Genomic DNA, 23,615 nt, shown 5'->3' with positions numbered 1-23,615 from the left:
TGTGTCTTACACTGAAGTGCCAAAGAAACTGGTACAGGCATGCGTATTCAAATACAGAGGTATGTAAACAGGCAGAGTTAGGCGCTGCGGTCGACAACGCCTCTATAAGACAAGTTTCTGTCGCAGTTGTTAGATCGGTTACTGCTGCTACAATGGCAGGTTATCAAGATTTAAGGGACTCTGAACGTGGTGTTATAGACGGAGCACGAGCGATAGGACACAGCATTTCCGAGGTAGCGATGAAGTGGAGATTTTCCAGTATGACCGTTTCACGAGTGTACCGTGTAATCGAGGATTCGGTAAAGCATCAAATCTCCGAATCGCTGCTGTCAGAAAAAGATCCTACCAGAACTGGACCAACGACGACTGAAGAGGATCGTTCAACGTGACACAAGGGGAACCCTTCCTCAGATTTCAATGCTGGGCCATTAACAAGTGTCAGCGTGCGAACCATTCAACGAAACATCATCGATGTGGGCTTTTGGAGCCGAAGACCCACACGTGCATGACACAAAGGTTTACGTGACAGAAGTCAAAACTTTCGCAAATTGCTGCAGATTTCAGTGCTGGGCCATCAACAAGTGTCAGCGTCCAAACCATTCAACGAAACATCGTCGATACGGGATTCGGAGCCGAAGGCCCACTCGTGTGACCTTGATGACTGCACGACAGGAAGCTTTACGACTCGCTCGGGCCTGTCAACACCAACATTGCATTGTTGATGACTGGAAACATTTTCCTTGATCGGACGAGTCTCGTTTCAAATTCTATCGAGCGGATGCATCAGTACGGGTTTGGAGACGACCTCTTGAATCCACGGGCCCTGTATGTGAGCAAGGCAGTGTTCAAGCTGCTGGAGGCTCTACTATGGTATGGGGCGTGTGCAGTTGAAGTGACATGGGATCCCTGATACGTCTAGATAAGACTCTGACAGGTGACACGTATGTAAACATCCTGTCTGATCACCTGCATCCATTCACGCGCATTGTGCATTCGACTGATCGGCAATTCCAGCAAGAAAACGCGACACGGCACACGTCCAGGATTACTACAGAGTGGCTCCAGGAAGACTCTTCTGAATTGAAACACTTCTGCTGGCCACCTGACTCCCCAGACACGAACATTACTGAGCGTATCTGGGATGACTTGCGACGTGCTGTTCAGAAGAGATTTCCACCCCCTTGTACACTTGACAGTCCTGCAGGATTCATGCTGTCAGTTCCCTCCAGCACTACTTCAGACATTAGTCGAGTCCACGTGCAGCGTTCCATCCACAGTAAAACGGCGAAGCGGAACGCATTGTCACAATCTTCAAGCAGCGGATGGCCAAACTTCGCACTGCACACGCAAGGGATCAAGCATTGCAACTGTTTCTCGCCTGCTATCGTTCGCATCCACGAGATGGACCATCGCCGACGAACTGCTACACGGCCGCCACCATCGGACACTGGACCATCTGCGCCACCCTCCTCAGCATCCGGCGCCGAGGGAAGGCCTCAAGTATCGCTTCTCGTCGCACGAAATTGTGTTTTACAGGGTTTTTAGCTGCAGCGGACGGTGGGTGGGAAGCGAGATCGTTCGGCGACTTGGTGCACGCGACGGATTGCAGCGCCGACATCACAATCAAACTCGCCACTGTCATGCGCACGATGAGCCTTCTCTGCCTCTCCCGCCAGATTCACGGATCTCGAGGACACCGCGGACACAGCAGCCGCCATAGGGTGTCACCACGACACCGTTGGACGATCTCTTGGAGCTTTCGCCTCCTCCGCCTCCTCTCGTCCTACTGATGGAGCTGGACGCGCCCACGCCGCAGCCTCCGACGCCTTCGACATCTGGTAATGGGCCTCGGGAGGTGGACGCGTACCCTTCTGGTCGTTTCCGCCAGAGCGAAAGCCGGGTGGCGGGGTACGGTCGGGAGCCTGACGTGCCGTACAGCCACAGTTTCCTGTCCAGTGCAGCAGCCACACTCCTGCCTTCTCCCCGTTACCACGCTGCCTACACGACGACGGTCCGTCGCTTTGGGGGGGAGGAATGTTCCGGCGTAGCGTCAAGTCCTGGCAGGGCGGTCAAGAACATCAGAGCAGAGAGGGCTGTGAGACGGTGTCGGCCAATAGTACGCTGATCGGCGCCTCTCTAGGACGACAACGAGACAGCAGCGGCCTCTACACGAAGAGGACATACGCGCAGCGCCGCCTGACCGCGGCCCGAGTTGAAGTCTAGCTGACCTATGAACACAGCATGTTGTTATCAACGGAGAGACATCTACAGACGTTAAAGTAACCTCTGGCGTGCCACAGGGGAGTGTTATGGGACCATTGCTTTTCACAATATATATAAATGACCTAGCAGATAGTGTCGGAAGTTCCATGCGGCTTTTCGCGGATGATGCTGTAGTATACAGAGAAGTTGCAGCATTAGAAAATTGTAGCGAAATGCAGGAAGATCTGCAGCGGATAGGCACTTGGTGCAGGGAGTGGCAACTGACCCTTAACATAGACAAATGTAATGTATTGCGAATACATAGAAAGAAGGATCCTTTATTGTATTATTATATGATAGCGGAACAAACACTGGTAGCAGTAACTTCTGTAAAATATCTGGGAGTATGCGTGCGGAACGATTTGAAGTGGAATGATCATATAAAATTAATTGTTGGTAAGGCGGGTACCAGGTTGAGATTCATTGGGAGAGTCCTTAGAAAATGTAGTCCATCAACAAAGAGGTGGCTTACAAAACACTCGTTCGACCTATACTTGAGTATTGCTCATTAGTGTGGGATCCATACCAGGTCGGGTTGACGGAGGAGATAGAGAAGATCCAAAGAAGAGCGGCGCGTTTTGTCACAGGGTTATTTGGTAACCGTGATAGCGTTACGGAGATGTTTAACAAACTCAAGTGGCAGACTCTGCAAGAGAGGCGTTCTGCATCGCGGTGTAGCTTGCTCGCCAGGTTTCGAGAGGGTGCGTTTCTGGATGAGGTATCGAATATATTGCTTCCCCCTACTTATACCTCCCGAGGAGATCACGAATGTAAAATTAGAGAGATTAGAGCGCGCACGGAGGCTTTCAGACAGTCGTTTTTCCCGCGAACCATACGCGACTGGAACAGGAAAGGGAGGTAATGACAGTGGCACGTAAAGTGCCCTCCGCCACACACCGTTGGGTGGCTTGCGGAGTATAAATGTAGATGTAGATGTAGAACTCTACAGCAAGGAAATGTACTCTTTCACTTGTAATAGGCATTGTCTGTACTGATAAGACTTCTTATTGCCTGTCGTCATCTGCTTGCGACCCATCATTGTAAATGCCGAAAGTTAAGCATAGTCATTTATTTCCTGTAATGAACTTTATTAATACGATTTGCTGGAATTATTGTCTAATGACCGGAGAAGCAGGTTTCCTAGGCACCCTACATTAGACGAGTGGGCAGGACGCAACAGGTCACACAAAAAGTGCACGTGTATTTTAACAAAGAGATTGTTTATATCGCACCAACTCCTGAGAAAGAAAGTCATAGACCTTGGAACTTGAGTTCATTTTGTATAATGGCAACGTTTTTAAAGCAGTGGAGGAATGCACATAAATTGTTGTACAGCACGTTGATAAAAACAGTATATTTAAGACAAAAGGATAAGAAACACCACATCACAAATACCTAAAACTATTCTAAACCCAAAATTCAACAGACTTTGTCTTTTACATAACGTAATACCTAGATATATACATGTGAATGTAAACAGAAAGTCACCAGCAGTCCAGTACGCCAAGGACAAAACCGATACTGGCAGGATAAACAAGAAATTATGTGCCTTTATACTAAGAAGTAAGAAGTCAATTTTGAACCATCTGAAATTCATCTGGAACCAGGAGATCACATCAAAGTCTGTTAATTATTTACTGACATAATGAATACAGTCAAACGAAATACAGAAACACGGATAAAAAAAAATGGGGAGAAACAGCAGAAACCAAACACACTTTTAGAACAAAACAAAACCATTAAATATAAAAACACAAGGCAAAAAATAACACATTCTGCAAACACCTAGTCAATCTTACTGGCATACAACTTAGCAACCAAGAAATAAATTCAGTAGGAAAAAAACTAAATATAATGTTGACACACACATTAATACAAGATAGTGGAAAATCTTATCACAGATATTGAATACACTCCTGGAAATGGAAAAAAGAACACATTGACACCGGTGTGTCAGCCCCACCATACTTGCTCCGGACACTGCGAGAGGACTGTACAAGCAATGATCACACGCACGGCACAGCGGACACACCAGGAACCGCGGTGTTGGCCGTCGAATGGCGCTAGCTGCGCAGCATTTGTGCACCGCCGCCTTCAGTGTCAGCCAGTTTGCTGTGGCATACGGAGCTCCATCGCAGTCTTTAACACTGGTAGCATGCCGCGACAGCGTGGACGTGAACCGTATGTGCAGTTTACGGACTTTGAGCGAGGGCGTATAGTGGGCATGCGGGAGGCCGGGTGGACGTACCGCCGAATTGCTCAACACGTGGGGCGTGAGGTCTCCACAGTACATCGATGTTGTCGCCAGTGGTCGGCGGAAGGTGCACGTGCCCGTCGACCTGGGACCGGACCGCAGCGACGCACGGATGCACGCCAAGACCGTAGGATCCTACGCAGTGCCGTAGGGGACCGCACCGCAGCTTCACAGCAAATTAGGGACACTGTTGCTCCTGGAGTATCGGCGAGGACCATTCGCAACCGTCTCCATGAAGCTGGGCTACGGTCCCGCACACCGTTAGGCCGTCTTCCGCTCACGCCCCAACATCGTGCAGCCCGCCTCCAGTGGTGTCGCGACAGGCGTGAATGGAGGGACGAATGGAGACGTGTCGTCTTCAGCGATGAGAGTCGCTTCTGCCTTGGTGGCAATGATGGTCGTATGCGTGTTTGGCGCCGTGCAGGTGAGCGCCACAATCAGGACTGCATACGACCGAGGCACACAGGGCCAACACCCGGCATCATGGTGTGGGGAGCGATCTCCTACACTGGCCGTACACCACTGGTGATCGTCGAGGGGACACTGAATAGTGCACGGTACATCCAAACCGTCATCGAACCCATCGTTCTACCATTCCTAGACCGGCAAGGGAACTTGCTGTTCCAACAGGACAATGCACGTCCGCATGTATCCCGTGCCACCCAACGTGCTCTAGAAGGTGTAAGTCAACTACCCTGGCCAGCAAGATCTCCGGATCTGTCCCCCATTGAGCATGTTTGGGACTGGATGAAGCGTCGTCTCACGCGGTCTGCACGTCCAGCACGAACGCTGGTCCAACTGAGGCGCCACGTGGAAATGGCATGGCAAGCCGTTCCACAGGACTACATCCAGCATCTCTACGATCGTCTCCATGGGAGAATAGCAGCCTGCATTGCTGCGTAAGGTGGATATACACTGTACTAGTGCCGACACTGTGCATGCTCTGTTGGCTGTGTCTATGTGCCTGTGGTTCTGTCAGTGTGATCATGTGATGTATCTGACCCCAGGAATGTGTCAATAAAATTTCCCCTTCCTGGGACAATGAATTCACGGTGTTCTTATTTCAATTTCCAGGAGTGTATATCATAAACAACAAGAACGAAACAGGAACGCAAAAAGATCTGAAAAGGTTTGAAAAATGTGATGCACAATAAAGGGATAGAAAAGGAACATACAGACCGGAAGAATAAGTGGAGAAGAAAAAAATTCAGAAAAATAATGAACAAACTTACAAACAAACCAGGGATTCCTTCACGAAATCAGACAAGAGCAACACTGTGATCGTAATAGAACAGGAGGAATACAAAAACAAAACCCAAACATTTCTAGAAGTCGATAAAATAGTAAAGCTAACCTCTGAACCAACACGAAGATATCAGAAAAATAAATATTAGTAACTGGATAAATAAAAAATATACTCAGCAAACGGCGGCACGAGAACATACATATAAAAAGTTTACAAGCCAACGGGCTTCTTCTGGCAGAAGGATTGAAGGGAAAGGAAGCTGGGTGAACGAAAAGGTCTGGTGAAATTTTAGAAAGAGGTAGAGTACGGAAAAGTCGCCCAGAACTTCTCCAAATTCTACTCCTTTTCCTAAACCTCACCAGACACTTCCTTCGTCCAGATTCCTTCCCCTTCAACCCTTCTGCTAGAGGAAGCAGCCACTGGTTCCGAAAGCTTGCAGACCATAACACATTCTTATGTGTGCTCTCCTGCCGCCGGTGGGTGAGTAGAATTTTTTGTCTATGCAATTACTTATTTTTTCAAAGGTGATTATTTTCAGAAAAATACGAGGGTAAGTCAATTATTAACGGCATAGTAATTATAAAATTTTGTTGTAATCAAATAGGAAACTTGGAAGAACATCATTTTTCGACATGGTCTCCTTGCGCTTCAACGCACTTGGTCCATCGTTTTACAAGCTTCCTGATGCCCTCGTAAAAGAGGGTTCTCGGTTGGGCTGCGAGCCAGGAATGCACCGCTTCTTTCAATGCTTCGTCCGGGGCAAATCGACGACCCCTTAATGCCTGTTTGAGTGGACCAAACAAGTGATAGCCAGAAGGGACAACATCGGGACTATATGGAGGATGATCCAGTACTTCAAATTTGAGTTTCTGGAGCATTTCAGCAGTGTGGGTAGCAGTATGCAGACGGGCATTGTCGTGCAACAACACAACACCTTTTGACAGCAACCCTCAGCGTTTGTTTAGAATTGCAAGCTTTAGCCTGGCAGTAAGCACCTCACTGTAACGTACACTGTTTATTGTCGTGCTCCTTTCGCCATAATGTTCCAGTACTGGACCTTGTGCGTCCAAAAAAACCTTAAGCATCAGTTTTCCTGTGGACGGTTGGCTCTTCAACTTTTTCTTGCACGGCGAATTTTGATGTTTCCACTACATACTCTGCCGTTTACTCTCCGGCTCGTAATGATGGATCCATGTTTCGTCACCAGTAATGATCCTGTCTAAGAAGTTGTCCCCTTCGTTACCATAGCGATCCAAGCTACACTCCTGGAAATGGAAACAGGAACACATTGACGCCGGTGTATCAGACCCACCATACTTGCTCCGGACACTGCGAGAGGGCTGTTCAAGCAATGATCACACGCACGGCACAGCGGACACACCAGGAACCGCGGTGTTGGCCGTCGAATGGCGCTAGCTGCGCAGCATTTGTGCACCGCCGCCGTCAGTGTCAGCCAGTTTGCCGTGGCATACGGAGCTCCATCGCAGTCTTTAACACTGGTAGCATGCCGCGACAGCGTGGACGTGAACCGTATGTGCAGTTGACGGACTTTGAGCGAGGGCGTATAGTGGGCAAGCGGGAGGCCGGGTGGACGTACCGCCGAATTGCTCAACACGTGGGGCGTGAGGTCTCCACAGTACATCGATGTTGTCGCCAGTGGTCGGCGGAAGGTGCACGTGCCCGTCGACCTGGGACCGGACCGCAGCGACGCACGGATGCACGCCAAGACCGTAGGATCCTACGTAGTGGCGTAGGGGACCGCACCGCCACTTCCCAGCAAATTAGGGACACTGTTGCTCCTGGGGTATCGGCGAGGACCATTCGCAACCGTCTCCATGAAGCTGGGCTACGGTCCCGCACACCGTTAGGCCGTCTTCCGCTCACGCCCCAACATCGTGCAGCCCGCCTCCAGTGGTGTCGCGACAGGCGTGAATGGAGGGACGAATGGAGACGTGTCGTCTTCAGCGATGAGAGTCGCTTCTGCCTTGGTGCCAGTGATGGTCGTATGCGTGTTTGGCGCCGTGCAGGTGAGCGCCACAATCAGGACTGCATACGACCGAAGCACACAGGGCCAACACCCGGCATCATGGTGTGGGGAGCGATCTCCTACACTGGCCGTACACCACTGGTGATCGTCGAGGGGACACTGAATAGTGCACGGTACATCCAAACCGTCATCGAACCCATCGTTCTACCATTCCTAGACCGGCAAGGGCACTTGCTGTTCCAACAGGACAATGCACGTCCGCATGTATCCCGTGCCACCCAACGTGCTCTAGAAGGTGTAAGTCAACTACCCTGGCCAGCAAGATCTCCGGATCTGTCCCCCATTGAGCATGTTTGGGACTGGATGAAGCGTCGTCTCACGCGGTCTGCACGTCCAGCACGAACGCTGGTCCAACTGAGGCGCCACGTGGAAATGGCATGGCAAGCCGTTCCACAGGACTACATCCAGCATCTCTACGATCGTCTCCATGGGAGAATAGCAGCCTGCATTGCTGCGTAAGGTGGATATACACTGTACTAGTGCCGACATTGTGCATGCTCTGTTGCCTGTGTCTATGTGCCTGTGGTTCTGTCAGTGTGATCATGTGATGTATCTGACCCCAGGAATGTGTCAATAAAGTTTCCCCTTCCTGGGACAATGAATTCACGGTGTTCTTATTTCAATTTCCAGGAGTGTATATACACGGTACACTCATGAAACGGTTGTACTGGAAAATCCCCACTTCATCGTTACCTCGGAAATGCTGTGTCCCATCGCTCGTGCTCCGCGTTTGTTTATGCAACTGTGTGAGTTGTTGTGGGACCCATCTTGATTCAAATGGTTCAAATGGCTCTGAGCACTATGGGACTTAACATCTATGGTCATCAGTCCCCTAGAACTTAGAACTATTTAAACCTAACTAACCTAAGGACATCACACAACACCCAGTCATCACGAGGCAGGGAAAATGCCTGACCCCGCCGGGAATCGAACCTGGGAACCCGGGCGCGGGAAGCTAGGACCCATCTTGCACAAACTTTATGAAACCCAAGGCTGTTGTGGACGATTTCGTAGGCACAACCGTGACTAATTTGCAGACGATGTGTCACTTCGTCAATAGTTAATCATCTGTCTAAGAGAATCATTTCACGTGAACGCTCAATGGTTTCCTCATTTGTGGCGGTGAACTGTCGTCCGCCTCCTTCATCGTGCGTAACACTTGTGCGACCATTTCGGAATTTTTCAATCCATTCGTAGACACTCTGTTGTGGCAAAACACTGCCCCCGTACTGTACCGAAAGTCTTTTATGAATTTCGGCCCCTGGTACGCCTTCCGACCACAAAAAAAAAAAAAAAACAAAAAAAAAAAACGGATCACTGAACGTTGCTCTTCTTTGGTGCAAATAGACAGCGGAGCAGCCATGATTAACAGCACAGCGGCGTTCACGAAACCAGCGTAGCAGCTTGAAAATTGCAAAGATATAACAACAAATAAACAAAGCATGCGCCGTCAACGTAAAACGACAGTACTACCAAAATAAACAAAAATATAATTAAATTGCGGATAATAATTGACTTACCTTCGTACATAGACACTATTAAAAAAGAAACAGCTCCCACATCCACATGACGCTCATGCTGAACAGCCTCAAAAATTCCAAGAACAGGTTATATTGATATACTCTGTCGTAAATTCCAGAAGTGCACCTACAGATCATCTGTCAAGGGAAATACACACTTACTTACCAAAAGATCATGTACATAAATAACAGAAACAAACCATAGCTCTGAAGAGTTGATACAATCTATCAAACACATCAACATACCCACAACAGTAACAGTCACATCATTTGATACCACATCCATGTACATGAATATCCGCAGCATAGAAGCCATCAATAGTATCGAACAGGTATTTTAACAACAGAAAGACATTCCCAAACCCCACATAAAATGAAAATCAAGATACGCAGAACGTACAACAGAATTAAAAATTAACAGTTGTCAATCTGCATTTGCTGAACATCCTGAATATCATATGGATGTGAAACATAACCCAACAGACCTCAACACTAGCTTGAAAATTCTCAAGTGCAGCAACAGCCTGCCACAGAAATTTACTAACTCCACCCCCCCCCCCACCCTCCCTCCCCCCACCACCCCACACACACACACACTTCTTCGCCACCTTGTTTTTGCAGTTTGTAAACAGTGAAAGTGAAAGTTTAAATAGTGCATATTTTCACAGTGAAGACAGTGGGTATACCGGAAAAAGTAAGAAAGAACAGACGCGACAGATTCATATAACTGATACCCCTCGACGGGCAATTTATCCACTTTCTTCAGTGTGGATGCACAATTACGTCTGACCTTACAGTAGCGAGCACGGAGGACATGGACAGGGACTGCAGAAAGGTGGCCTCAGCTGAGAGCGTGGGTGGACCAAGAGGCGTGCTGAGGCAGACCACGCAGCCGTGGTACACACTGTGCCCAGGTGACGCAGTGGTTAACACAACTCCCTAATAAGCAGGAGAACCCGAGTTCGAATCCTGGTCTGGCATGCATTTTCACTCGTCGCCACTGATTCCGCATAAAGTCATGATGCAGCTGACCTCAATAGTACCTTTCCTTTACTTTCCTTTCTCCCCCCTCCATCTTCAATTTACATACACTCCTGGAAATTGAAATAAGAACACAGTGAATTCATTGTCCCAGGAAGGGGAAACTTTATTGACACATTCCTGGGGTCAGATACACCGCATGATCACACTGACAGAACCACAGGCACATAGACACAGGCAACAGAGCATGCACAATGTCGGCACTAGTACAGTGTATATCCACCTTTCGCAGCAATGCAGGCTGCTATTCTCCCATGGAGACGATCGTAGAGATGCTGGATGTAGTCCTGTGGAACGGTTTGCCATGCCATTTCCACCTGGCGGCTCAGCTGGACCAGCGTTCGTGCTGGACGTGCAGACCGCGTGAGACGACGCTTCATCCAGTCCCAAACATGCTCAATGGGGGACAGATCCGGAGATCTTGCTGGCCAGGGTAGTTGACTTACACCTTCTAGAGCACGTTGGGTGGCACGGGATACATGCGGACGTGCATTGTCCTGTTGGAACAGCAAGTTCCCTTGCCGGTCTAGGAATGGTAGAACGATGGGTTCGATGACGGTTTGGATGTACCGTGCACTATTCAGTGTCCCCTCGACGATCACCAGTGGTGTACGGCCAGTGTAGGAGATCGCTCCCCACACCATGATGCCGGGTGTTGGCCCTGTGTGCCTCGGTCGTATGCAGTCCTGATTGTGGCGCTCACCTGCACGGCGCCAAACACGCATACGACCATCATTGGCACCAAGGCAGAAGCGACTCTCATCGCTGAAGACGACACGTCTCCATTCGTCCCTCCATTCACGCCTGTCGCGACACCACTGGAGGCGGGCTGCACGATGTTGGGGCGTGAGCGGAAGACGGCCTAACGGTGTGCGGGACCGTAGCCCAGCTTCATGGAGACGGTTGCGAATGGTCCTCGCCGATACCCCAGGAGCAACAGTGACCATAATTTGCTGGGAAGTGGCGGTGCGGTCCCCTACGGCACTGCGTAGGATCCTACGGTCTTGGCGTGCATCCGTGCGTCGCTGCGGTCCGGTCCCAGGTCGACGGGCACGTGCACCTTCCGCCGACCACTGGCGACAACATCGATGTACTGTGGAGACCTCACGCCCCACGTGTTGAGCAATTCGGCGGTACGTCCACCCGGCCTCCCGCATGCCCACTATACGCCCTCGCTCAAAGTCCGTCAACTGCACATACGGTTCACGTCCACGCTGTCGCGGCATGCTACCAGTGTTAAAGACTGCGATGGAGCTCCGTATGCCACGGCAAACTGGCTGACACTGACGGCGGCGGTGCACAAATGCTGCGCAGCTAGCGCCATTCGACGGCCAACACCGCGGTTCCTGGTGTGTCCGCTGTGCCGTGCGTGTGATCATTGCTTGTACAGCCCTCTCGCAGTGTCCGGAGCAAGTATGGTGGGTCTGACACATCGATGTCAATGTGTTCTTTTTTCCATTTCCAGGAGTGTATAATTAATGTTAGGCCTAACTATAGCATTTCCATTCATAAAATTTAGAAGTTAATAATTTCAAGTTGTGTATCGTTGCAGATGACCAAATGTGAAAGGAAAATAATTGTAATACAAAACATAAAAAACGGGAAAGCCACAGCATGTGGTAAGAAGGTAAATATAAAAAAGTTCGTCTGTTTCTCAGATTAGTCAATACTTTCTTAAAAACTCTAATTTTTATGTGCACAGTTGTAAATAAAAATTTGTCCTTTTGTTTAAGTCCACTGACAATGCTGAACTTCAGAAAAAGCATGTCTGGTAATAAAAGAAAAAAATTGTGTTTTTCTCGAGGTGGGACCAATCCAGAACAAAAACTACACTGTATTTTCCGGACCAGCTAGCATCCCTCTGCCTGTAAAGTTCAGAAGAACGCGCCAAGAACGTAATCCTGCTATGCTCGCCTTTTCATCCCTCTCACAACCCTGACAAATAGGATAACTAGAACTGTCGTGACATTACTGTCACAGGTCATAAAGTGATGTTTCATTTGCTGCCAATACTTTGTGGTTATTTTGTTGAGAGCGCTGAACACGTGGGCTTGGTTAGCATCGCGTTTTCCACGCTGGAATGGTGCACTCTGAGTGTGCGCTGAGGGTCTAGTTGTCGGCAGAAGGCAGTCAATGTATTTTATTATGAGAGGCGATCCCTCCCAGTGAGACAGGCAGTTTTGAACTTGCAGGCTGCTTTGTGCTTTTGTGAGCATAGCCAGTGCCCGTCCCAGCTAATGGCAGGGGAGACCGTCCGCAGAGAATAATTGAGTATAATCTATTTGCTTTTTCTGCACAAACATTAAAGGTTGAGACGCAAAGGTGCCGCCCAGCCAGCGTGAGAAGGACGGTTGCTTTCACTCCAAAATATTGGCCATTCAGACAAATTGATTCGCACCAGCACTGTGCTTGGTGCAAAGAGGCTGATCAGTTGAGAAGACACTGCTCTAGACCAGTACTAACCTCACGTTTAGTAATGTGTGTCCTGTACACCAGGAGTTGGAAGTGTCTGCAGCATTCCTCTGTTTTTTCATGAAATAAGGAGTTTCTTCGTCGAGGGCCATTCGTGCTCCAACTGACATGTAATTAGACTCCCTGCCACTGTCTGGTGCTGATGCGCACGGCACGTTGCTGATTTTGGGGAAATATAAGTTTCGAAAACTTCAGCAGCGTGATGCATACTCTGAGCAGGTCGCTATTTACTTCTTATCGCATGCAGCTTGAGTTGCCCATTTGATTATAATTTGTGGTTTTGTCTCATTAAGATTGAATTCATGAGCTTTCCAGATAAGGATGACTTGTTGCGTTTTTTCCACGCATTCTTCCATATAATTTGGTACCTTCTTAAAGCACTGGCGTCGTTTTTCGAAAAGTATGCTTTCTGTTAACTACTGGTGTAATGTTTCCAATAATTAGTGCAAATAAAAGTTAGAAGAGCCTTTTGTTGTTGTTGTGGTCTTCAGTCCTGAGACTGGTTTGATGCAGCTCTCCATGCTACTCTATCCTGTGCAAGCTTCTTCATCTCCCAGTACCTACTGCAACCTACATCCTTCTGAATCTGCTTAGTGTATTCATCTCTTGGTCTCCCCCTACGATTTTTACCCTCCACGCTGCCCTCCAATACTAAATTGGTGATCCCTTGATGCCTCAGAACATGTCCTACCAACCGATCCCTTCTTCTGGTCAAGTTGTGCCACAAACTTCTCTTCTCCCCAATCCTATTCAATACTTCCTCATTAGTTATGTGATCTACCCATCTAATCTTCAGCATTCTTCTGTAGCACCACATTTCAAAAGCTTCTATTCTCTTCGTGTCCAAACTATTTACCGTCCATGTTTCACTTCCATACAAGGCTACACTCCATACAAATACTTTCAGAAATGACTTCCTGACACTTAAATCTATACTCGATGTTAACAAATTTCTCTTCTTCAGAAACGCTTTCCTTGCCATTGCCAGTCTACATTATATATCCTCTCTACTTCGATCATCAGTTATTTTGCTCCCCAAATAGCAAAACTCCTTTACTACTTTAAGTGTCTCATTTCCTAATCTAATACCCTCAACATCACCCGACTTAATTCGACTACATTCCATTATTCTCGTTTTGTTTTTGTTGATGTTCATCTTATATCCTCCCTTCAAGACACCATCCATTCCGTTCAACTGCTCTTCCAAGTCCTTTGCTGTCTCTGACAGAATTACAATGTCATCGGCGAACCTCAAAGTTTTTATTTCTTCTCCATGGATTTTAATACCTACCCCGAATTTTTCTTTTGTTTCCTTTACTGCTTGCTCAATATACAGATTGAATAACATCGGGAAGAGGCTACAACCCTGTCTTACTCCCTTCCCAACCACTGCTTCCCTTTCATGTCCCTCAACTCTTATAACTGCCATCTGGTTTCTGTACAAATTGTAAATAGCCTTTCGCTCCCTGTATTTTACCACCTTTAGAATTTGAAAGAGAGTATTCCAGTCAACATTGTCAAAAGCTTTCTCTAAGTCTACAAATGCTAGAAACGTAGGTTTGCCTTTCCTTAATCTTTCTTCTAAGATGAGTCGTAAGGTCAGTATTGCCTCACGTGTTCCAGTATTTCTACAGAATCCAAACTGATCTTCCCCGAGTTCGGCTTCTACTAGTTTTTCCATTCGTCTGTAAATAATTCGTGTTAGTATTTTGCAGCTGTGGCTTATTAAACTGATTGTTCGGTAATTTTCACATCTGTCAACACCTGCTTTCTTTGGGATTGGAATTATTATATTCTTCTTGAAGTCTGAGGGTATTTCGCCTGTTTCATACATCTTGCTCACCAGATGGTAGAGTTTTGTCAGGAATGGTTCTCCCAAGGCCGTCAGTAGTTCCAATGGAATGTTGTCTACTCCGGGGGCCTTGTTTCGACTCAGGGCCTTCAGTGCTCTGTCAAACTCTTCACGCAGTATCGTATCTCCCATTTCATCTTCATCTACATCCTCTTCCATTTCCATAATATTGTCGTCAAGTGCATCGCCTTCTATATACTCCTTCCACGTTCCTGCTTTCCCTTCTTTGCTTAGAACTGGGTTTCCATCTGAGCTCTTGATGTTCATACAAGTGGTTCTCTTATCTCCAAAAGTCTCTTTAATTTTCCTGTAGGCAGTATCTATCTTACCCCTAGTGAGATACGCCTCTACATCCTTACATTTGTCCTCTAGCCATCCCTGCTTAGCCATTTTGCACTTCCTGTCGATCTCATTTTTGAGACGTTTGTATTCCTTTTTGCCTGCTTCATTTATTGCATTTTTATATTTTCTCCTTTCATCAATTAAATTCAATATTTCTTCTGTTACCCAAGGATTTCTACTAGCCCTCGTCTTTTTACCAACTTGATCCTCTGCTGCCTTCACTACTTCCTCCCTCAAAGCTAACCATTCTTCTTCTACTGTATTTCTTTCCCCCATTCCTGTCAATTTTTCCCTTATGCTCTCCCTCAACCTCTGTACAACCTCTGGTTGTTTCAGTTTATCCAGGTCCCATCTCCTTAAGTTCCCACCTTTTTGCAGTTTCTTCAGTTTTAATCTACAGGTCATAACCAATAGCTTGTCGTTAGAGTCCACATCTGCCCCTGGAAATGTCTTACAATTTAAAACCTGGTTCCTAAATCTCTGTCTTACCATTATATAATCTATCTGATACCTTTTAGTGTCTCCAGGGTTCTTCCATGTATACAACCTTCTATCATGATTCTTAAACCAAGTGTTAGCTATGATTAAGTTGTGCTCTGTGCAAAATTCTACCAGGCGGCTTCCTCTTTCATTTCTTAGCCCCAATCCATATTCACCTACTACGTTTTCTTCTCTCCCTTTTCCTACACTCGAATTCCAGTCACCCATGACTATTAAATTTTCGTCTGAATAATTTCTTTTACTTCATCATACATTTCTTCAATTTCTTCGTCATCTGCAGAGCTAGTTGGCATATAAACTTGTACTACTGTAGTAGGTGTGGGCTTCGTTTCTATCTTGGCCACAATAATGCGTTCACTATGCTGTTTGTCGTAGCTTACCCGCATTCCTATTTTCCTATTCATTATTAAACCTACTCCTGCATTGCCCCTATTTGACTTTGTGTTTATAACCCTGTAGTCACCTGACCAGAAGTCTTGTTCGTCCTGCCACCGAACTTCACTAATTCCCACTATATCTAACTTTAACCTATCCATTTCCCTTTTTAAATTTTCTAACCTACCTGCCCGATTAAGGGATCTGACATTCCACGCTCCGATCCGTAGAACGCCAGTTTTCTTTCTGCTGATAACGACATCCTCTTGAGTAGTCCCCGCCCGGAGATCCGAATGGGGGACTATTTTACCTCCGGAATATTTTACCCAAGAGGACGCCATCATCATTTAATCATACAGTAAAGCTGCATGCCCTCGGGAAAAATTACGGCCGTAGTTTCCCCTTGCTTTCAGCTGTTCGCAGTACCAGCACAGCAAGGCCGTTTTGGCTATTGTTACAAGGCCAGATCAGTCAATCATCCAGACTGTTGCCCTTGCAACTACTGAAAAGGCTGCTGCCCCTCTTCAGGAACCACACGTTTGTCTGGCCTCTCAACAGATACCCCTCCGTTGTGGTTGTACCTACGGTACGGCTATCTGTATCGCTGAGGCGCGCAAGCCTCCCCACCAACGGCAAGGTCCATGGTTCATGGGTGGGGGGGGGGGGGTAGCCTTTAAGCGATTCTATAACTTTTATATGGCTAAGCGACCCACTAATAATAAATATAGGCTGTTGCACACCTAAGCTTGTCGTTCACACTGTGATAGTGTTATCGATGTGCACAGTGGCTAAACTGATCGATCATTCTTTAATTAGTCAATGAAGGCAACCAGCGTTCCACTCGCTTGGTTTTTGTGATTAATTATTAATTATGTAAGTAGGCTGTTTAGGTTTTTATGTTGGTAACGCCACGTAGCGCTCTGTATGAAAATCACTGACTGTGCTGTGTGCAGTCTGAGGCTGGTCGGCATTGTTGCAATATTAGCTATTGTAGTGCTGGGCAGTTGTCTGTTGACACCGCGTAGCATTGCGCAGTTGGAAGTGAGCCGCCAGCAGTGGTGGATATGGGGAGAGAAATGGCGGAGTTTTGAGAGCGGATGATCTGGACGTGTGTCCATCAGAGACAGTAAATTTGTAAGACTGGATGTCATGAACTGATATATATATATATATATCAATTCATGACATCCAGTCTTACAAATTTACTGTCTCTGATATATATATATATATATATATATATATATATAATGACTTTTGAACATTATTAAGGGCCCGCATCTCGTGGTCGTGCGGTAGCGTTCTCGCTTCCCACACCCGGGTTCCCGGGTTCGATTCCCGGCGGGGTCAGGGAATTTCTCTGCCTCGTGATGGCTGGGTGTTGTGTGCTGTCCTTAGGTTAGTTAGGTTTAAGTAGTTCTAAGTTCTAGGGGACTGATGACCATCGCTGTTAAGTCCCGTAGTACTCAGAGCTATTTGAACCATTTGAACCAACACTATTAAGGTAAATACATTGTTTGTTCTTTATCAAAATCTTTCATTTGCTAACTATGCCTATCAATAATTAGTGCCTTCAGTAGTTAGAATCTTTTATTTAGCTGGCAGTATTGGCGCTCGCTGTATTACATTAGTTCGAGTAACGAAGATTTTTGTGAGGTATGTGATCATGAAAGGTATAGGTTATTGTTAGTCAGGGCCATTCTTTTGTTGGGATTGTTGAAAGTCAGATTGCGTTGCGCTAAAAATATTGTGTGTCAGTTTAAGCACAGTTATTTATAATTTTTCTAAGGGGATGTTTCAATTAGAAATATTTTTTTGATTAGGGAGAGCTGTGCGGATTTCCCGTACGATTCTAAGTTTGCTGTGTGTTGTTTCAAAGTATTTGGCTAATGAACTTGGAATTACTCAGATGTAACAAGCAACAACATTTCATAGCAACGTCATACTACAAAGGCACATTTGCATGCTGAGCGCGAGTTTCCTCGGAAACTCGAAATATTAATTAAATAAATAATCAGTGACAAATAAATAAAGCCTATGGCACACAACTGCAGCGCTGTGTCGCTGATAAAACAAAAGCACAATTACGTTACTCTTATGTTTGATTAAGAAAAGGAGAGAGCTCTGGTAGAAGTGGTGCGAGAAGCACGTATTTTATTCTATTGTCTGGCACACCGCCATATTTCATGTTATAGGAGAATACTGCGAGTTGCAACCAGACTAGGCACTCGATTCTGTAAAGAATTTATATTTATAAAAGTAAGTAGGATTATGAACTGTAGGTTTATTCATTGAATATATCTGATTTAACTAACTGTGTAACTTTTTTATGTTTAGTAGACAATCACCTTTGTACGACGTATTGGCATGGCTGGCAAATTATTGAAATATTGAGATTTAGATTATGAGTCCGCACCTACCGCAGCAGTCTTTGGAAACGATTTATTTACGAAGTCCGATTATTTCAGTTTTATTTCACGGTCAACTACGAGTGACATTGCCTTTACGAAAAAGCCATTGTCAAGCGTCTGATACCGAATAATTAAACGTCCACGTTCCAGATAAGCAAATATCAATTACAATTACAATCACCATCATACAGATAGAATGATTAATATTTAAACCATATCTTTATTTTATTTATTTTATATTGGCGACTGCGTGTCGGACTTGTTATTCAGTTTGTCATTTGTTACATTGTTCTCTTTGTTTCATGTGAAAAATCAACTTTCTGGACCTGGACGTGAATGTATGAGAGATAACAAAAAATCTGAAGATATTTTCCAATTCTAAAATTTTGCGGGAAGACGCAATGAAACTTCCAGCAAAATAAGGTAAGACGCAGCATCTTTGCATTAGCAGGCTTGACCAGACGTATAATTCAGTGTATTAGCTTTTCAGTAGATTCTGTAGTGTTTCTTTCGCGCATAACAGTTTTCAGTGATAAATTTCGTTCTCAGTACTTTTCCTTAAACAATAACGTATGCAACAATACCAATACACGAGTGTACAATATGGCCGACTTCTGTACGATACGTAGTAACATGGACAGCAGCCATTACCAATAATCTCAAATTCAGTTTATATTTTTAAATTAACAGACAGCCATTGTTGCTACGAGCGATTCATCCTCAACTGCATTTTATTTTAAAATCAGTGTCAAATATTTTCTTGAAACATATATCACGTGTGGCATGGTAATAACTAGAAATCAATACGCAAAAATGGAACAGCAAAGACGTACTATTCAGACGCAATCCGACTCGGACGAGAGACAAATGTTAGAAAATGACTTTACGACAGCAACCGGTAGTGACGATTTATCAAACATTGACGCAAGTGTTGACGGAAATTTTGGCAATAGGCCGTCCACTACAAAAATTTCAAAGTCTCAGTCAGAGCCCATGTTGATGCATGACGTCACGTCTAATGACGCGACGGGGGCACAGACCTTGCAAACAGTAAACATTGCCGACATGTTACAAATGCTAATGAAACAAAACGCAGAAAATATGGCATACATAAGGAAACAGAACGCCGAAAACATGGCAACCTTACAGACACAAAATGACGCAATTAAATCCTACCTCATAGCACTCAAGACAGGTAATGACACTTTATGTAAACGTGTGGAACTTATAGACGACACACTGACCAAACAGATGACTGAACTCAGTACTAAATTTTCCCAGCTTAATACGAGACAAGAAAAGACTACAACTGACGTAGCACTTTTACAGACACAAGTAAAAAACCTTAATGTCACGTGTGAAGTTCTTACTGAACAAATTCAAACATATCCTTCAGTACATGACAACCTTGAAAAACGAATTACTGACGTACAGAATAAATTTGACAATGTTGAACAACACCTGACTGACATCTTACAATCTGATGCCACAGCTCATTTTCAAAATATTAATAAAGAATTTCATGATTGGGTAGTGAACAAAGACAAACATTTTGATAGATGCTTACGTGAAAATTTACCAACAATTGTACACGACTCCGTAGCGCAATACATTACTAATAACAAACAGCTGATCAGTGACGCAGTACAATCCGTCACTGCACCCATGAGACAATTCACCGATCGACCACAGTCTGAATGTAACGAAAATATCAGTCAAAATGCACAGTTCAGGAACCAATATACATTCGAGTATGACACACACATACCGCACACGACAAACACACAAGAACAAAACACACCACGACTACAACACATACCACGATGTGCAAACACAAACACAAGCTATTATCATGGTAAACCACAGCAACATTATCGTAATTACTCGCCAGCTGAACATACCAGTAATTACAGTGGAATAAATCCATATCACAATACGAAGGAAGAAGAAAGCTTAATGAAACACAGGCAATTTCAGATTTTTATCCCAGAAAAACGAACCATTCATCCGGTGATTTTTCTTAAATCTTTTAGTAACGCATTTCCACGCACTTGGAGTGACCGGAAAAAGATTTCATATATTGTCGGTTACATCCAAGGCGATGCAGCTGTCTGGGCATACAGTCAAGCTGACGTATGTACCACGTACAGTGAGTTTGAGCGTGCTTTTCTGAACAAATTCTGGTCGCAATCCGTCCAGGAGCGACTCAGAAGACAAATTTTAGAACCTGAAATTTTTAACAGTAAAAATGGCAACTTACGCAGATATTTTGAAAAATACTTGAACATGGGACACTTTTTAGACGAACCAGTCGCAACGCGTGATATACTCCGTGCGTTGAAGGCCAAATTGCCTTTCAACATTAAAGAAAAACTCCTACATATCCCGGATGACGATTCAGATTATTTTTTAACAGCCTTAGATTCGGTTGACATGCTACTTGAAGATCAGCGCTTCGCGCGGCAAAACAGCAGCCACAATGTTTACACTAGTGGTATGCAAAACATGCAGGCTTGCCAACTCAATTCTGGCGCGCCCACAGTTGGATACGCGGTACAGCAAAAACAGCAAACTCACATGCCGTCTCAATACGAAAATCAAAATCAACACGCGTATTCCAATACAAACAATAGTTACAACAGTAATAACACTTCATGCGGCAATCCATACAAAAGGCACCGCGCTAATAACTACAACGGTAACAACGGATACAAAGGCAACAACAAAAACACAAACAGAAATAGAAATAATAATAACTACGAGCCAAGACAGCATCAAGGTTGGACTCGTAACGATCAGTACTTTCATTCAAACTCTGCTTTACCACAGCAGCCACCAGGACAAAATTGGAGCATACCTTACGACCGACAGGTAAGTTATAATGCGCAACAGCAACAACAACCGCAAAAGTCTGGAGATCATAATAGGCAATATCCGAATGTGAATATAATAGAAATGACACCTGATGCACAACCTCAATCTGTGTCAGTACCTAGTACAAATGCTAATCCAACAAACTAGAAACAGTCACTTCTATGCCCCAGGTCGTGGCTGAAGAATTCTTGCGGGGCGACTGCAATGTTAATCAGTTATTTGACACCACACTTGAACAACAGAATAATGATATGCCGAATAATTCTAAACAAAAATTACCTGTTTTATTTATAAGATACAACTACAATAACAATATATCAGATGAACTTTTACAAGACAGTACACAATGTCGTTCAAACACAAATGAAATTGTTTTAGCATCTACTACTGGTGTAGTAGGTGGGATTCCAACTACTATTATCCTAGATACAGGTGCAGCTGTGAGCGTTTTGTCTTTTAATTTCTATAAAAAGATGTGTGAATTGGAACCTGTGCCTGAGTTTCCTGCCCAAAACTGTAAAATAACTACTGCACTAGGTAATAAGTCATGTAGGGTTACGAAGCAAGTTTTTGTAAACATTAAAATAGGTAATGGAACCGTACAATGGCCATTTCTGGTTGTACAAAACCTTGTGACAAATTGCATATTAGGAATAGATATTATGAGCGAGAAGGACTCTATTATAGACTTCTCCAAAGGTAAATGTATTTTAAATGATAAAGGCAGTGTAATTATTATTGATTTGGACAGGAGAACTCTAAAGCATGACAAACACTGTACAGGGTACAAGGTTCAGTTAGTACTTGACAATGACATTCAAGATATGCAAACACACTCATCTGACACAGAGATAATGGACTTGAAAACATTGCTTGATCATAAGATAAGTGAAGCTACAGCTCTCAGTGTACATGAACGTATAAAACTACAGGAAGTGTTATCCAAATATTTACAAGTTTTTACCAAACGATTAGGTGTTATCAACACGTATGTATACAAGATTGAAGTTAAGCCTCACAAGATCTTCTACCACAAGACATATAACGTACCGTTATCTCAACGACCTGCTGTGTGGCAAGAATTAAAACAAATGTTAGACTGGAAGGTCATTGAACCATCCACCTCACCTTATTGTAGTCCTCTACTTGTTGTCAAAAAATCAAATGGAAGCATTAGGTTAGTGTTAGACGCTCGAGCAATTAATGAAATAATTTTACCGGTTCACACAAAACCCGAAAATTTAGAAGAGCAATTACAGAAATTTCTAGATGCAAAATATTTTTCCACAATAGATCTCGCTAATTCGTTTTGGCAGGTGGGTATCACTCCTGATTCACGGAAATATACTGCATTTATGTTTGGGAGGCGAACCTATCAGTTTTGTGTTCTACCTTTCGGACTGAATGTCAGCTCTGGGGTATTCATTACAGCCCTGGATACCGTGCTTGGTGATGATTTAGTTGAGACAGTCACACACTATGTAGATGATATACTGATAGCTACACAGTCTTGGAAGGAACACGTTGGCACACTTCAAAGAATTTTAGAAAAATACACACACCGAGATCTTAGAGCATTTCATGCTGAATAATGTCAAAGTCATACCCATCAAAATATTGCTAAGCAACTCGAAAAACTCTGTTGTTACAACACAGATAATAAGTGGTGTAGAAATTTTCATTTCAGCGTTCCAGAGTCGCAGTTGAAGGCAGAAGAACTCTTCTTTCAGCGCGCGCCACCACCTGGAAGACGGAATATCAAAATAAAATTTATGATTACGTACCAGTGAATGATATATTAATTTTTCACGGAACATTTGTTATTGTAGGTACCACTGACTTGGTATGACACCTGACGAACCGACAGACGTCATCTGTGAAGCGATCTTTTACTTTGAGAAATAGATTAGACGCACATCTCTCAACACGAAAAGCATCTATCAGTAGTCAAGGCCACACAGACACTCTACACACACGCACAAAACGCGAGGAATCGAACATTTTCTCTCTCTTACTATTTTGAATATTTATTGAGTAGTGAAAACGCCTGGTCTTGCCTACTGATGTAATGAATGTTGTGTCTAACCTATCTTAATTTCAGATGACATCACGTGACACAATGTAATAACCTATAGCTATGTAATGATGATGCAAACATGTTTATGTGCAACTGTATTATGTTTATGCTAAGAAAATATGTGACGTGTGTATGTATAATTACTTATTTTTTTTAACTGATGTATCATGTAACTGTTACTATGTAAAAATTTGAACAAAACGAGTGCCAAAAAGACATTGCATAGTGAACCTCTGTTCACGGACATTAACGAACATTACTAACTCTGCAACTACGCAGAAACCTATGTGAAAGAAACGGTTAATGCCATTCATTATGCAGCGTATCTATGTAAACGCGATGAA

Source organism: Schistocerca cancellata, chromosome 5 (assembly GCF_023864275.1).
Source record: "Schistocerca cancellata isolate TAMUIC-IGC-003103 chromosome 5, iqSchCanc2.1, whole genome shotgun sequence".
Classification (NCBI taxonomy): Eukaryota; Metazoa; Arthropoda; class Insecta; order Orthoptera; family Acrididae; genus Schistocerca; species Schistocerca cancellata.
The sequence above is the reverse complement of the archived record's forward strand: the minus strand, read 5'-3'. Positions refer to the sequence as shown.